Source organism: Coregonus clupeaformis, chromosome 17 (genome assembly GCF_020615455.1).
Source record: "Coregonus clupeaformis isolate EN_2021a chromosome 17, ASM2061545v1, whole genome shotgun sequence".
Classification (NCBI taxonomy): domain Eukaryota; kingdom Metazoa; phylum Chordata; class Actinopteri; order Salmoniformes; family Salmonidae; genus Coregonus; species Coregonus clupeaformis.
The window spans coordinates 5,734,935-5,752,221 of NC_059208.1; the positions used below are offsets into that span (position 1 = coordinate 5,734,935).

At 44.0% G+C, this 17,287-nt stretch overlaps 1 protein-coding gene across 2 annotated transcripts in view; it reads right to left on the reverse strand.

Annotated features, from left to right (window-relative positions):
- The window catches only part of LOC121585595 (CMP-N-acetylneuraminate-beta-galactosamide-alpha-2,3-sialyltransferase 1-like), a 57,267-nt gene extending 53,215 nt beyond the window's left edge, over nt 1-4,052 (reverse strand). For both annotated transcript variants that reach the window (XM_041901919.1, XM_041901918.1), the window contains exon 1: nt 3,782-4,052. The gene's annotated coding sequence lies outside the window, so the exon portion shown is untranslated. The remainder of the gene's footprint in view (nt 1-3,781) is intronic.
- Between the last annotated feature and the right edge of the window lie 13,235 nt (nt 4,053-17,287).

The following is a 17,287-nucleotide window of genomic DNA, read 5'->3' on the forward strand; positions in this document are numbered from 1 at the left end:
ATCCATCCCTCCTGAAACAGAGCAGCTGTAGAAAGCCTTTTAAACACGTTCTCTCCTTAAACAGCTGCCTGTCTGCTAGTGTGATCAAATGGGCACTTTGATTGCATTGGTAAAACACTTCTAAGAAACATTGGTTAGTGCCAAGGAAAACAGACATTTGGGCATTCTCTCAACACAACAGCAATTTACAACTGCATATTAAAATATTAAAAAAGGAGACAATACAATGAATTGCAGGTGACGTCTCGGAAAGATGACAATGACACATTAATATGTTGTTTTTTTTTATGACGTCAGCCAGCAGTAGAAAGCTAATGTACTGGTGTGTGAAGTGTGCCGCGCAGGACGCTGTGCTTTAAATGTGTGTTTGGCAAAGAGCCAAGACTGTAAATGAAAACAGAGGGTGAACCAAAAGCCCGGAGAGAATTCCTCTTGAGAGAAGCTGTGGAGGGAAAATAGTGTCTGTGACTGCTTAGAATGGAGACAACTCTGGTTATGCTGTCTGGAGGGAGACTGACTGCATCCCAAATGGCACCCTATTCCCTACAGATATAGGATCTTAATTTGAGCCAGTTTGCTATAGCAGGAAAATAATCCTGCAGCAACAGGAAATGTGAATTATGTGGATTATAATTATTGGACATCTTTGTAGCGGTTGGTACATTTTTCACAAAGGAAAACCAAGTCTGAAATTTCAAAGTGGAAATTACAAACTTCAGAAGCCTTTTTCTAGCTCAAATACACTACAAGTTTAAAATGCCCTGCATTGTAGGAAAGTTGTCCTGCAACAGGGTAATCAAATTAAGATCCTACATCTGTACATTGTGAACTGCTTTTCAGCAGAGCCCTATGGGCCTATATAATAATAATAATAATTATTATTATTTATTCTACTTCTATAGCGCTTTTCATTACAGAAAACATCTGAAAGTGCTTTAAAAAGCAAAACAAACAAGAATCCAATAAAACAGATATGGCAAAGTTAGGTCTACAATTTTCAGCCAGAGTTTAACGTTTTGTAGTTTCAAGCATCCAAAAGATGGAGCGACAGTCAAGAGGGAACCACATGTCTTGAGCAAAGGGAGGAGGTGGTCAACGGGGGGTGATGAGCAGGTCCTCTGGAGGCCAGCGGCACAGTTCACTCTCCGTTCAAGGCGTCTCAACGGTGCATTGCCGTCCCCGCCGTCTGGCTGCGACTTCTCTGTAGCCGTTGACTCTGTCTGGTCTTGCAGAACAAGATTAAGTTTGTTTTTGGATAATGAGGACAATGACAGCCCGCTCATAACTTCGAAGGAAACCTCCTTTGCGATGAAATAGCCACTGTCAGCTTGCCATGCATTGTACTACTCCTCATTGTGTCAGGAGACCGTAGGAACAACAAAAATAGGCTGGTGTATTCAAATCAAAATACACTAGCTAGCTAGCTTGGTAGCATCGCTAGCTAGCTATCTTGAGAAAGCTGATTTGCCATGAATTCACAGTCAGGAAACAAATAGATGTAATCCATACACATTTGGCTATTTAAAACAAAAAATTAAGTAAAAAGATTCAAAGAAAAAATACTTACAAATATTTACAAAATGTACAGGAGCTCTCTGCCTAGGCGACCTCACAAATATATATATATATATATATTACTATATAGGGAATAGGGTGCCATTTGGGACGCAGACTCTGGTTACTAGTGAAATATACCACCTTACAAGCTGTCTGTAACCACTTCAGATAACAGCAGCCAGGAACCACAGCTATGAGGTCTGACTGTTCACAGGATGGGGCTCTCTCTTTTTCCGTCTCCTGTGCAGCAGGGTTGGTGTCCAGACCAGACTGTGCTGTTACAGTATAATATAACGATGTGCTGAAATGCTCTGAAAGGCTCTGTGGTTAAAGCATGGCGTCTCCACAGTCTAGGATGCTGAGCTGCATGGACCACCATAAGAGTTGGCTCTTATGACTACAGTGCTGACTAGATGACAATGTGACTTATGACTACATTATTTTTATTAGCATGACTACTGTACTGAGTCTGGCTTAGCCTGAATCGAGTCATTTTTTCTAAGCAGCTGTCCTTAGCCTCGGAACACTGTTGTATTATCAAGGGAATCAATTATAGTATCTTGGAAAAAGTTTAGGCCAGTACCTAAATGTGTAATTATAGCTTTGTGTCTAACTGTATGGGAACTACTGTAAATCTAACTCTCTATGCTCATCAGACAGTTGTCTCTACTGAGATGGCTTGTCTTTTTCTCAGGTTACATTTTACATTTATGTCATTTAGCAGACGCTCTTATCCAGTGCATACATTTTTCATACTGGTCGCCCATGGGAAACGAACCCACAACCCTGGCGTTCCATGCTCTACCAACTGAGCCACACGAGTGGTTGACAATTGGTGAGGGTTATTGTACCAGGTTTCTCCAACATCAGCAAAATTCTGAATTGGTTGTCCCACCAGTTACATTGGGCTTACTGTAATTACAGTGTATGGCCTAGCTGTACTATTCCTTAATATGAAATGACACCTGGCCTCCACTTCCATCTCTCTGAGCACACACTGGTCCCCCAAGGTCACTCCGCAGCCAATCACATCACAGACGGAGAGTGATATACAATATACTGGAAACGACATTCTACTTGCTTATTACTTCTAATGGTGGTTGAGGGGATTAAATGAAAAGATAACCATTCTAACTGACACACTATCATTAGTATACATAAAGGACCTCAGTCATTACTCCATACGGAATGGGAAACACAATTAATAATTCACATGCAATTTAAAATTCATTTCTAGAACACATAATAACCACCCTGGCTTTTAATCCCAGTAAGACATAGAGGTCTATAATAGCAGCATTTAGAGTGAATCTGAAATGGCACCCTATTCCATATATAGTGCACTACTTTTGACCAGGGCATGGGCCATGGTCAAAAGTAGTGCACTATATAGGGTATAGGGTGCCATTTCGGATGACAGCATAATGTCTGATGTTCTGTACTATTGTGTGGACTGAATGCAGAGAGAGCAGCATTATACCCTGCTACATTAGAGATAATACAGTCAACAGATGTTGGTCTGTGCTCACTGTCATTACTGTGCCATTGAGCAGTTAAGAGTAAATTGTCAGAGATATTACAGAGATATTAAGCCATGCAGCGTTACAGCTGGCCTTTATACTAGTAAAGATTTATGTCTGAAAGCCTACATTTTTTGCCTATAGCCCAAGAACACGAGGTTCTTGAAAAGATAGCACTGAGGCACTAGAAACGTTCATAGAGTTTGCACTGCTGATACTAACTAGATAGTTCTACTTCTGGTGACTCTTCAACATAACTAAATTGGGGGTGAGAGCACTACTTTCACAGAAATGTATAGGCTACATTGCGTTTAGGAAATAAATACATTGTTGCAACAATTTCACCTAATCAGTACTCCTCAAGTTATGGCTGTATGGTTAGGCTATACTCCTATCTAGCCTGGGTACAGTTTAAAAGGTGACAGTATTTGATCGTTTATTTCAATAGACATTCTATCAGATGAAAAAAAAGTTTCAATATTGAAGTCTGAACATTGGTTTTAAATACTGTATCTTACAACCTGTATCTTACAACGAATAGGATAGTTGCCCACAACCCTTGCAGTACATTGAGTAGCCTAAGCTATAGATAAAAACATATATTATTTGTCCCGAGATAATGTGACTAATTAGTTCAAATCAAAGAACCACAAAATGCATATTTGATCATGCAAAACGCTTCAATGACTGGATAGGCTACTTACTTTCATTTCCAAGACAGCTCTGGTAGGAATGGGAGAGCCGTTATCCGGAGCATCCACACAGCACAGCGGTAAGGTTATCCAAGCAGGGAGCTGCTGAGGGAAACCATCCCGTTATTCATCGAATACAGTAGCCTATTTTAAAAGACCGAGCCATGAACGTCGAAATGTTCACACCCGTAAGCTACTAAAAGGTCGTTTAGCTGCGAGTGGAGGGCTGGAAGCGGCAAGTCCGTTATTATTCAGTGATACCTCCCCGACGCATGGAGCAGCTAGTGGACCGCTATTCGCCTACTGGTAGCGATCAAGCGGTCTTGCGGCCATGTGGATTGGCGAGGCACAACAGTGCAACGCAACGCCCCTTTTAATCCTGACTAGGTATAGCGGTTTGGACAGAGGTGTAATGGGGTTGCCTGCATAGGATGGGTTGGAAAAATTGAAATAAGGTAATGAAAGTAGTAGGCCTAGGCAACTTTTTAATTTCCAGTAATGATATGATAACTATGTCTTTGAAAAACAACTCAAATCATAGAAAATGTTTCTCTAATTCTAGTTATCCCACTGGGCAAAATCTGTTTGAATCATGTTTCCACGTCATTTCAACCAAACAAATCAATGTGATGACGTTGAATCAAGGTGGAAAAGTGATTGGATTTGCAAAAAGTCATCAAAGTAAGGGCATTCGTCTCTTTTTCACCCAACGTTTTACTTAAATCCAATGACATGGTTAATTTTTTGTTGTTGATTTCACGTTGACTTCACATTAATTGACAACTAATCCAAAGGTAAATCATAACTAGAGGTTGAAAGCACCTCTGTGCCCTGTGGAATGTGACTAATGGGTGGACTGGCAGCCATATGGTGTACCCTACCTATAAGTTTACCAGTCAAATGGCCAGGTTAAGTCTGTTCCATAAATTCTATTTATATGGGTATTCCATATTGCCTAGGCTCCATTTCATCAGCAGATAGGCTATATGGGTTGCACGTTTTACAGTGTTTAACAGGTGAATACAAATAGACTAGCTTACTCTCTAGACTTTATCCCAGGGTTCTCCAACCTTTTCTAGCATGAGAGCTAAAAAATGAAACATGTCACAAGCTACTCATAATTTATTTTCTTGCTTTCAAATAGGCACATTCTTCTCAACTCTACACTGCAACACTTCCCCTGGTCCTTAGTGTACAAGAGATGTGTTTTGTCAATAAACTTGGTAAAATAATGGTTCTAATGTATTTTCCCAAATTCCTTTTATTTTTGTTGGTCAACATTGCAGTTATTCAGAAACAACGAAATTGGATGTTCTAAGGGAGTGAATATTATTTAAAATTAAAACATAAAGTGGATAGCGGAGAACATGTTTACCCTCACTTCCTGGACAGACCAGAGCCTTAGATATGCAGTTTTAGAAACTGTTCTTTGTTTTATTATTTTGATAGCACACAGGGCTGCGGGCCAGAAGGTTGTGGGTTCGCAGACCACCGTGGACAAGAGTAGGGGTGGAAAGAGCTCCTTTATAGTAAAAGCATTGCATGAATCTCTCATCGTATTTGCAGGTCAGATATTTTTTGGTTGTTTTATAAACATTTCATGTAATTCTACGTCTACGAATCTTTATATAATGCAAGCTTCTAGCAACCCAAAAGTTTCGAGTTCGAATCTCATCATGGATAATTTTAGCTAATTAGCAACTTTTCAACTACTTACTACTTTTTAGCTAGTTTGCAACTACTTAGCATGTTAGCTAACCCTTCCCCTAACCCTAACCCGTTTAGCTAACCCTTCACCTAACCCTAACCTTTAACATATAACATGTTTTGCAAATTCATAACATATTCTACGGTTTGCCAATTCGTAACGTATAATACAAGTTGTAATCGTGACATATCATATGAAATGGCTGATGGACATCCATAAATTAATACATACCATACGAAACGCAACATATCATATGAAATGGAGTGTCTCGGAGTTACGTAAAGAATAATACGAAATGCTCTGAGAACAGGTTGCTGATCATGGTACTTTCAAAAGTTAGGCCTACCTTTCCACCCCAGACAGAATAGGCCTACTGATGCAGAAAAATGTAAGCTTTAACTGCTGGCTACTCTTCTTCCGTGGCTTGGTCACAGGTGTTTCCCTAAAAGCTGTCTTGGTTTAAACATCTTATATTGTACAGAAAGTGAATAGCTTAATCAATTGATAGTGACAGAATTAGATTGCTTTCCAAGCAAAGTCAATGTTCTTGTCTCCTCGGCTATAGAAGGTTGTAGCTCAGCCTATGAATGTCAAAGAAACAAAACAATGATATTCCATATGCATCAGAGTCAAGTCTTTCCCAGGTATTTTACAGGTTGTTTCTAGCAGAAAGCATCGAGGACCAAAGCGCTGTTATAGATAACTTTATACTGTATAATCAGATCCATTTGATTTTCTTCTAAATCTTAAGCTAACAAGGGGTAGGCCTGTGCTTTTCGCCATTTTCTTTAATAAAAGGTAGGCCGGCCTATTGCATACCATTTCATACCCCCTCAATTCGAGTCCTTCACTGACATGGAGGTAGGCTATTTAAAGAGTGCATGGTGGGTGGAGGAATTGACTGACAAAGCTATAGCAGTCTATAGCCTAATTTCGTCTGTCAAACAGGTAGGCCTACACTGTAAGACTTTTCTGTAATTTCAACAGTAAAACACTGTAGGATACACAGTATAGTACCATAAATGTGTTTTACAACATTCATGCTGTAGATTGCACTGCATTATGGGTAAAATGCTGAAAAATACTGTTATTAACTGTAATTCGGAAGCCTCCTGTAAAAATTGCTCTAACATACTGTATTTCTTTACAGTAAAAGATTATGCCTACTGTAGATTCAAATTATCTGTTTCAGGCGCCACATGAAGCTCAGACTATTTTAGTAAATATCTTCTTGAAGCGGCTGTAAAGTGGAAGAATATTTTCAGCAGCTGCTGGGTAGGTACCTTGCCTTGTTTATAAGCATATTTATTGCTAGCCAATGTTGAATTACTGCATGTTTCCTTAGCTAACCTAGCTAGATAGCTGGCTAAATTTTGCTAGCTAGCCAGGTAGCTCAAGTTGACAAAAGCCATTTCGGTCTGCTCTAAATTGCTCGTAGATATCTAGCTGTGCGACCTAGAAAAACATCACTGAGAGAATATTGTGATTATAGGCTGTACCTCAGCCTCTGAGTGCCATAGAGAATACACTGAGCGCAGATTCGTGACTGTTATGTTTCCACCATTACTACAGAGAAAATGGCTTGTTTATAGCAGTTCACAAGATGACCCATATTCTTTCGGATTGACGGGTCGCATTTTACACATAAACTGCATTGTGGGCTATACTCGCGAGCCGCTAAAACTGATGCAAATGACCAGTGCACCATATTGTATCGAGGTGAAATTTCCCCTCCCAGGATTATATAGTATTCCAAGTAGGATAGCAGCCTACGCAATAAATAACTAATATTGGTAGCCATCTAGATGTCACCGCGATATATTCTACTCAGTCGGGAGAGCATAAATGGCTAAAACACTGGGACAGAGTGTCCTCCTTAGCTGTCACAACCCTGTGTTCACTTGGCTCTCATCTGCGCTACATAAATCATCATTTTGTAGGTCAGGATTGTCCATATTGCCTCTCCCTCTAACCATTTGTTTAATTTTAAAAACATTGTTCCATAATGTTACAGTATTAGCTAAACCTGTTCACTTTACCAGTAGTTTGCAAACATTTGGTGGCACAGCTAGAAAGGAAAATGTTGTGAGTCTGGTAAAATAATCTGTGATATTGTGTAAGCTATAGCAATGTTGTATTAGTTTGCTAGGGTTTGAAGTAGGTGTATCTAGCTGTCTTATTTGTATTTGTTCAATGCCTCAATTGATTTCAAACTATATTGGATATACAGTGCATTCGGAAAGTATTCAGACCCCTTGACTTTTTCCACATTTTGTTACGTTACAGCCTTATTCTAAAATTGATTAAATAAATTAAAAATCTCACCAATCTACACACAATACCCCATAATGACGAAGTGAAAACAGATTTGTAGAAAGTTGTGCTAATTTATAAAAAGATACATTTAAAAATAACTTATTTACATAAGTATTCAGACCCTTTGCCATGAGACTCAAAATTGAGCTCAGGTGCATCCTGTTTCCATTGATCATCCTTGAGATGTTTCTACAACTTGATTGGAGTCCACCTGTGGTAAATTCAATTGATGGACATGATTTGGAAAGGCAACCACCTGCCTATATAAGGTCCCACAGTTGACAGTGCATGTCAGAGCAAAAACCAAGCCAAGAGGTCGAAGGAATTGTCCGTAGAGCTCCGAGACAGGATTGTGTCGAGGCATAGATCTGGGGAAGGGTACCAAAAAATGTCTGCAGCATTGAAGGTCCCCAAGAACACAGTGGCCTCCATCATTCTTAAATGGAAGAAGTTTGGAACCACCAAGACTCTTCCTAGAGCTGGCTGCCCGGCCAAACTGAGCATTCGGGGGAGAAAGGCCTTTCTCAGGGAGGTGACCAAGAACCCGATGGTCACTGACAGAGCTCCACAGTTCCTCTGTGGAGATGGGAGAACCTTCCAGAAGGACAACCATCTCTGCAGCACTCCACCAATCAGGCCTTTATGGTAGAATTGCCAGATGGAAAAAACTCCTCAGTAAAAGACACGACAGCTCGCATGGAGTTTGCCAAAAGGCACCAAAAGGACTCTGACCATGAGAAACAAGATTCTCTGGTCTGATGAAACCAAGATCGAACTCTTTGGTCTGAATGCCAAGCGTCACATCTGGAGGAAACCTGGCACCATCCCTACGGTGAAGCATCATCATGCTGTAGGGATGTTTTTCAGCGGCAGGGACTGGGAGACTAGTCAGGATTGAGGGAAAGATGAAAGGAGCAAAGTACAGAGAAATCCTTGATGAAAACCTGCTCCAGAGCACTCAGGACCTCAGACTGGGGTGAAGGTTCACCTTTCAACAGGACAACGACCCTAAGCACACAGCCAAGACAACGCAGGAGTGGCTTCAGGACAAGTCTCTGAATGTCCTTAAGTGGCCCAGCCAGTGCCCGGACTTGAACCCAATTGAACATCTCTGGAGAGACCTGAAAATAGCTGTGCAGCGATGCTCCCCATCCATCCTGACAGAGCTTTAGAGGATCTGCAGATGCATTGAATGTAGGTTCGATTCAACCCAAGATTATAAATTCTGAAGATGGAACAAAGTGCATTATAAGGTGGCCCAGAGGAAGCCAGTTGTTTGTTCTCAATTCCTACCTTGCCCCATTCTTCCAAGAGCTCACTGAGTTTGAATGAAGACCTCTGAGGTAAGTACACATACACAGGACACCAACTTGATATGTCCCTTATCCCCTGTCTTTTTACCCACAGAGTAACAGCCCTGGTCCTCTCTCTCATTATATTCTTTATTTTTCTATGCTTGTCCTAGGGGTGAGAAGAGCTGACAAATCAGAATTTAGGATGTTTTATGGAGCCCCATGAGGAACACCTGATGCTGTGCTGACTTCGCTTTCCTGGATGCTCTCCGGCCCAAACTCTCCTGTTGTGTGTTTCACCTCCTCTGGACCCCCTTACCCCAAACAGAGTTGCCCCTGATCATAGATCAGGCTGCATCACAGCCTGGTATGGCAAATCCACCGCTGTGGACCGCAAGGCGCTTCAGAGGTTGATACACACAGCCGAACGCACCATTGGGTGCACACAGCCTGCGCTCCAAGACACCTACAACACCAGGTGTGGCAGGAAGGCCAAGAAGAACATCAGGGACCTCAGCCATCCGAGCCAAGGCCTGTTCTCCCCATTTCCATTACTCAGACGCGGGTGGCATTATGGTGAAAACTGTGTGATGTCACGAGAGGCTGTGTCCTGGAGGGACGTTACATCCCCCTGAGATGGCTGCAAACCCAGACAGCTATGGCTCCATCTGCTGGTATGGTCGGGAACTCCAACCCTCTGTGGCCAATCTTCCCACGCAGCTGAAACCAATGAGGGGCTGATGGGCTGGGGTTGTTTGGAAGGGAAGAGACACGGTCTGGAGTGTGGGCTCTGGGAAGAAGAGAATTGTGTTATAATTTCGTTAGTTGCCGAAGACGGTTAATAAAATCCTTGTTTTGGTTGAACCTGGTCTCCTTGCACTACTTGGGCAATCCCGCTGGAAGCTGTAGCCTCTCGTGGCATCACAGATGGTGGAGAATACAGGCACGCTCAAGCGTTAATAGTGCATGTCAGAGGAGGATACCGAAGGTTTGATCACCCAGTTTTCCAAGTTGGCCGTAGGCTCCCCGCCGACTGATATGGAGGACATATTGAAAGCCCTTGTTGCTGGCCAGCAAGCCCAGATGCAAGTAAACGTGGCTCTCTTGGAGGAGCAAAAGAAAGCCAACCTTCTGAAGGCAGAGGAATTGCAGTTGCAGAGACAGAGGGTGGTCCAAAATACCCGCCCAATAAAGGCAAGTGACTTTATATCTAAGATGGGAGCTACCGATGACATTGAGGCATACCTGCATGCATTTGAGGCCACGGCCACTAGGGAAGCCTGGCCCAAGCAACAGTGGGTTGGTCTGTTAGCCCCCTTTCTAACCGGGAAGCGCTGAATGCTGTCCGGGACCTGGGCCCTGACCAGGTTACTGACTATGATGCCCTGAAGTCGGAGATCCTCAGCAGATATGGACTCACAAAGTTTGGTATGGCCCAGCGCTTTCACAGCTGGACCTTCCAACCAGACCAACCTCCTCGGGCGCAGATGCATGAACTTGTCCGAATCGCAAGGAAATGGCTGGATCCGCAGAGGAATACAGCAGCGGCGGTGGTGGAGGCCGTTGTGGTGGATCGTTACCTACGCGCCCTGCCTTATGAGGCAAAACGGTTCATCAGTCAACAGGCCTTGACCACGGCTGATCTGACCGTGGAAGCTGTGGAAAAGTACCAGGCCACAGCGGAGATGCTGAATGCTTCCCGAAAAGACCCCAGGAGTGCGGCCCCACCACAAATGGGAAGGACCCGTCCAAAGGACCCCAAGGTCTCGAACCCAGCCACGTCAGGACTTATCCCGGCTCCAGGGGGAGCCAGAAACCAGGCGGGTCCAAGAAGAGTACACCAGGAGGGGGGAAACTCGACAGTGTTACCGGTGTGGGGAGATGGGACATATCTCCTGGCAGTGTGGGAAACCAGCCGATGAACCTATGCCCACTGCGGAGTCCTCCAGCTCAGCACCCACACACCGGGTTGCCTCGCTCTTGGGAGTCGTAGATGGCGGCCCAGATCGACCCCCCACCTGCCCGGTAACTGTGAATCACCATGATGTGGAGGCCTTACTGGATTCTGGTAGCCGGGCCACCCTGGTGCGTAAGGATTTGGTGGGGCCAACGTGTCTGACCCCGGGGAAAGTCCTCCCAGTTTCCTGTGTCCATGGGGACACCAGAGAATACCCCATTACTGAACTTACAATGACCAGCACACGGGGAACCATACACACGACGGCGGGGGTGGTTGATTCCCTCCCCGTCCCTGTCCTAATTGGACGAGACTGCCCAGCCTTTTACCCACTCTGGAGAGAGTCTCAGGAGAGGATAACCCGAGTACCTCGGAAACGGAGAGGCAAGACTCATCCTGGGAAGGCTCCGGTGCAATCCTCCGAGTTACTCACTCCCGCCCGGGCTCGGATAGGGATGGCAGGTGCCCAGACCGACACAGAGACGGAGCTACAGAATCTGGACAAAGAACTGTCTGGTCTGAAGGGGACCGCTGAGAGGTATCGTTTGTTAAAGCAACAGTTAGACATGAAGACAGAAGAGTTAGATATCCTCCAGGCTAAACTCCAACAGAGCTCCTTCCATAAGCAACAGGAGGAGCTGGAGAGGCTGCGCAGGACCATCGAGGAGTGTGAGGAGACCCTGCGCAGTAGTAAGGAGGTCCAGAAGAAGGCAGAGGAGAAGTACAAGGTGTTGGAGAACAAGATGAAGAATGCGGAGGCAGAGAGAGAGAAGGAACTGAAAGCTGCTCAACAGAAGCTAAACTCTGCTAAAACCAAGGCTGATGCGTTCAGTAAGAAACTCAAGGAGAGACAACAGGAGGCTGAGTCCCTGGTCCTAGAGTTGGAGGAGTTGAAGAGAGAGCAGTCTGGCAAGCACCACGGCAATGCGGACGCCCTCTCCCGGCGTGATGCCTTCTTCGCTGCCTTTACCCCGACGAGGACGTCGGTCCCGAGGAGGGGGATGTGTGATGTCACGAGAGGCTGTGTCCTGGAGGGACGTTACATCCCCCTGAGATGGCTGCAAACCCAGACAGCTATGGCTCCATCTGCTGGTATGGTCGGGAACTCCAACCCTCTGTGGCCAATCTTCCCACGCAGCTGAAACCAATGAGGGGCTGATGGGCTGGGGTTGTTTGGAAGGGAAGAGACACGGTCTGGAGTGTGGGCTCTGGGAAGAAGAGAATTGTGTTATAATTTCGTTAGTTGCCGAAGACGGTTAATAAAATCCTTGTTTTGGTTGAACCTGGTCTCCTTGCACTACTTGGGCAATCCCGCTGGAAGCTGTAGCCTCTCGTGGCATCACAACTGGAAGATTGGCCAATAATTTCCACCCCCTGACCATCAGGCTGCTGAATAGCCACCACTACATGACCCCACCAACCCCCTCAACTGACTTTTACTCTGCCCCCACCCCAATGACATTCATCACTGCTGCAGTTGTTAATAATGTATACTTTATTATTTATATTATTATTTTATTTCACTTTGTCTCCACACCCTCAATGGTCATTTACTCTGACTGCTGCTCCCCCTATGGTCAATGTCCACCCCAATGGACATTTATTTATTCACCACTGTTACAGCTGTTATTATGTATATAGTACTATTTCTATTTTTCTTATTACCATTATTTTCATTGTCTTATTTCCCTTAGTCCTGCATGTTGGAGCTCGGAGCTCTGAGTTGGAACAGGATTGTCCCCAATCCCAATTTTAACTCCATCTCCCTCTTTCTCTCCCCCACAACCCACCAGTGTTGTAATGATTCTCTTATTTGGTTAAACGTGTTAACTTCTTGTTACTTCTATTGTCAATTATGTTGTTAATTCGTTTTTAATGTTACCAATTTGAATAAATGTATTTTATGTACAAATCATTTACATTTTAGTCATTTAGCAGACACTCTTATCCTGAGCGACTTACAGTTAGTGAATACATTTTTTTTTTTCATACTGGCCCCCCGTGGGAATTGAACCCACAACCCTGGCGTTGCAAACGCCATGCTCTACCAACTGAGCTACATCCCTGCCGGCCATTCCCTCCCCTACCCTGGGCCAATTGTGCGCCGCCCCATGGGTCTCCCGGTCGCGGCCGGCTACGACAGAGCCTGGATTCGAACCAGGATCTCTAGTGGCACAGCTAGCACTGCGATGCAGTGCCTTAGACCACTGCGCCACTCGGGAGAGGTATTGTTTTTCTTACATTTAGATTTCAGGTAGAATTTCACAGTAAATTTACAACATTATCCTGGCACCAGAGTTGCCAGCTTAATACTGTAATTTTGCTTTACAGTACTATTTTCCTTACTGTAAAACATTACAGCATCCCTGTAAATTTACAGTAAGGATGCTGTAATGTCTTTACAGTAAGGAAAATTGAACTGTAAAACATATTACAGCATCTCTGCTGTAAAGCAAAATGACAGTATTAAGCTAGCCACTGTGGTGCCAGTTTAGTGCTGTAAATTTACAGGGAGAAGTTTTACAGTGTAGCTCTTATCTCTTAAATAGGAAGAAATAGGCTCCAACATAAAGCCCTCTTGTTCTTTGTAAAGTCTAATTAAAATGAAGACGGTTTAAATGAATTATGCCTACTCAAATTGGTGTACTTTCAGCACCATGAGCTGTCCATTTCCAATTGATTGTGCTGTGGCTGCTGCTTCAAGTTTCAAATCAAATCAAATTGTATTTGTCACATGCACCTTACCGTGAAATGCTTACTTACGATCCCTTAACCAACAATGCAGTGTTTTTAAAAAGTAAGTAAGAAAATGTTGCTAAATAAACTAAAGGAAAAATATTAACACAATAAAATAACAATAACAAGGCTATATACAAGGGGTACCGGTACCGAGTCAATGTGCAGGGGTACGGGTTAGTCAAGGTACTTGAGGTAATATGTACATGTAGGTAGGTAGCGAGTAACAGCAGTGTATGTGAAGAGTGTGAATAAATATGAATGTACTGTATGTATGTGTGTGTGTGTGTGTGTGTGTGTGTGTGTGTGTGTGTGTGTGTGTGTGGCATCAATATGCACGTGTGTTTTGTGTGTGTGTCCGTATGTAGTGTGTGTGTGTTGGAGTGTCAGTGTAGTATGTGTGAGTGTGTGGTTAGAGTCCAGTGAGTGTACATCGAGCCTGTGCAAGAGAGTCAATAATAAAATAAGGGGGTCAATGCAAATAGTCCGGGTGGCCATTTGATTAACTGTTCAGCAGTCTTATGGCTTAGGGGTCGAAGCTGTTATGGAGCCTTTTGGACCTAGACTTGGCGCTCCGGTACCGCTTGCCATGCGGTAGCAGAGAGAACAGTCTATGACTTAGGTGACTGGAGTCACCTTCAACCAATCATGTCAATGCGGAGCTACAGTGAGGGAAAAAAGTATTTGATCCCCTTCTGATTTTGTACGTTTGCCCACTGACAAAGACATGATCAGTCTATAGTTTTAATGGTAGGTTTATTTGAACAGTGAGAGACAAAATAACAACAAAAAAATCCAGAAAAACGAATGTCAAAAATGTTATAAATTGATTTGCATTTTAATAAGGGAAATAAGTATTTGACCCCTCTGCAAAACATTACTTAATACTTGGTGGCAAAACCCTTGTTGGCAATCACAGAGGTCAGACGTTTCTTGTTGTTGGCCACCAGGTTTGCACACATCTCAGGAGAGATTTTGTTCCACTCCTCTTTGCAGATCTTCTCCAAGTCATTAAGGTTTCGAGGCTGACGTTTGGCAACTCGAACCTTCAGCTCCCTCCACAGATTTTCTATGGGATTAAGGTCTGGAGACTGGCTAGGCCACTCCAGGACCTTAATGTGCTTCTTCTTGAGCCACTCCTTTGTTGCCTTGGCCGTGTGTTTCGGGTAATTGTCATGCTGGAATACCCATCCACGACCCATTTTCAATACCCTGGCTGAGGGAAGGAGGTTCTCACCCAAGATTTGACGGTACATGGCCCCGTCCATCGTCCCTTTGATGCGGTGAAGTTGTCCTGTCCCCTTAGCAGAAAAACACCCCCAAAGCATAATGTTTCCACCTCCATGTTTGACGGTGGGGATGGTGTTCTTGGGGTCATAGGCAGCATTCCTCCTCCTCCAAACACGGCGAGTTGAGTTGATGCCAAAGAGCTCGATTTTGGTCTCATCTGACCACAACACTTTCACCCAGTTCTCCTATGAATCATTCAGATGTTCATTGGCAAATTTCAGACGGCCCTGTATATGTGCTTTCTTGAGCTGGGGGACCTTGCGGGCGCTGCAGGATTTCAGTCCTTCACGGCGTAGTGTGTTACCAATTGTTTTCTTGATGACTATGGTCCCAGCTGCCTTGAGATCATTGACAAGATCCTCCCGTGTAGTTCTGGGATGATTCCTCACCGTTCTCATGATCATTGCAACTCCACGAGGTGAGATCTTGCATGGAGCCCCAGGCTGAGGGAGATTGACAGTTATTTTATGTTTCTTCCATTTGCGAATAATCACACCAACTGTTGTCACCTTCTCACCAATCTGCTTGGCGATGGTCTTGTAGCTGACATCCTTGTCCCTGACATCCTTGGAGAGCTCTTTGGTCTTGGCCATGGTGGAGAGTTTGGAATCTGATTTATTGATTGCTTCTGTGGACAGGTGTCTTTTATACAGGTAACAAGCTGAGATTAGGAGCACTCCCTTTAAGAGTGTGCTCCTAATCTCAGCTCGTTACCTGTATAAAAGACACCTGGGAGCCAGAAATATTTCTGATTGAGAGGTGGTCAAATACTTATTTCCCTAATTAAAATGCAAATCAATTTATAACATTTTTGACATGCGTTTTTCTGGATTTTTTTGTTGTTATTCTGTCTCTCACTGTTCAAATAAACCTACCATTAAAATTATAGATTGATAATTTCTTTGTCAGTGGGCAAATGTACAAAATCAGCAGGGGATCAAATACTTTTTCCCCCTCACTGTATACGGAGACCTCCACATTGTTACAACATTTGGGAGGCGCACAGCGATGCGGGACGGAGCTGGATTTGACCTCTGCATGCCTCCGGAGGCTCCGCAATTGCGTCACACTCTCCATACGGCGCCTCCGACCACATTTTCAGATCAAGCATAAATTGGCTGTAAGGGTTAGGGAAAATAGGATTTTGAATGGGAATCATTTGTTTGGTCCCCACAATGAGAGTAAAACAAACGTGTGTGTGTGTATGCGTGTGTGCGTGGGAGTGTGTGTATGTGAGAGAGAGAATGATGTGCGCCAAAAATCTGTCTCCCAGTGTGTAGCATACAGGCCTCCGGCTTTACTACTGAGCACCAAGTAGCATGTAGCCTACAGCCCTTTGGCAATACAATTTTCACTGAGTATCAAGGTCATCTGGCTAACTGGCATCTCTCTTCTCATCTCATCACAATGCTGAAGGATTAACAGTATTGTGCCAAGCCTCTCTTCATGAGTGCCTCCTATTTCTCCCCTTCATCCTTATCACTGTGCATTAACAGTCCCTTCCAGATGGATGAATATTGTTGGTTGGTCTCTCCTCTCCACTTTGGTCCTGTACTGTTGCCTCTGTGCTGTCCCTCAAACCAGGTGCTGGTTCTACTTAAAGTAGTATAATAAAACTGCTCCATCCCTGGGATGATACTGTATATCAGAGAGCATTGAAATGGCAATTTTCACCAGCGACTAGAGAGATTGTTGAGATGAAGTTTGTCTCGTTTTTATGAGTCTGTCTGTAGGCTGCTCCCAGACGCAGAACTCACGGATTACTGCCTCGCCTAGTCAGTCACACTTTAACTGTATCTCCTACATTCTGTAACAACCCGCTGTAAAGAAATCCCAGAGGACTCCATTCTGTTACGGAGAACAAAGATACAAAATTCAGAGTGTTAAGTCTCTAATCATGTGTTCAGACGCTGTTGTTTTGTGGCCATGTTTTCTGGCGACTTTGTCATTAGGATTAGACAGCGTGAGATCTAGGCGGCTGCAGCCCTGAAAACGTCTCAGCCAGCCTGGCGCTGAGCCCCATGATGAGAGAGGAGAGGCGGATGAGTGAAGAGAGGAGACCACAGAAGTCTTTAAAAGAGCAGATCATCAATTCACCGCTTGCTGCCAGGAGAAAAGCTAGCTATACACTGGGATGGGACGTTATTTGAAAACTTTGTCCAATTATATTCCACTTGCAGGAGGGAGAGAGAGAGGGGGGAGAGAAGGGAAGAGGGAGA